This window comes from Penaeus monodon, chromosome 19, assembly GCF_015228065.2.
Source record: "Penaeus monodon isolate SGIC_2016 chromosome 19, NSTDA_Pmon_1, whole genome shotgun sequence".
Lineage (NCBI taxonomy): Eukaryota > Metazoa > Arthropoda > Malacostraca > Decapoda > Penaeidae > Penaeus > Penaeus monodon.
The window spans coordinates 11,292,265-11,292,464 of NC_051404.1; the positions used below are offsets into that span (position 1 = coordinate 11,292,265).

At 43.5% G+C, this 200-nt stretch overlaps 1 protein-coding gene across 1 annotated transcript in view; it reads left to right on the forward strand.

Moving 5' to 3' along the window:
- LOC119585060 (arrestin homolog) overlaps positions 1-200 on the forward strand; it is a gene marked incomplete in the record, with an annotated part of 137,586 nt that overhangs the window by 50,480 nt on the left and 86,906 nt on the right.

Consider the following 200-nt stretch of genomic DNA (forward strand, 5'->3'; position numbering starts at 1 on the left):
TCATAGTGCCATCCCTCTCTATGTATCTTTCTCTCCCTCTTCCTTCCCATTTCATTTTCCGTCTTTAACAGGAAAACACGAGCAAAGAAAACATTTTTTTTCTGAGCGTGATATTAATTTCCTGTTTAGAAGCACACATATACACACGTCTGTCGTTCGCGCTACGAGACACGGCAGAGTGAGGTGGGGGTACGGTACAA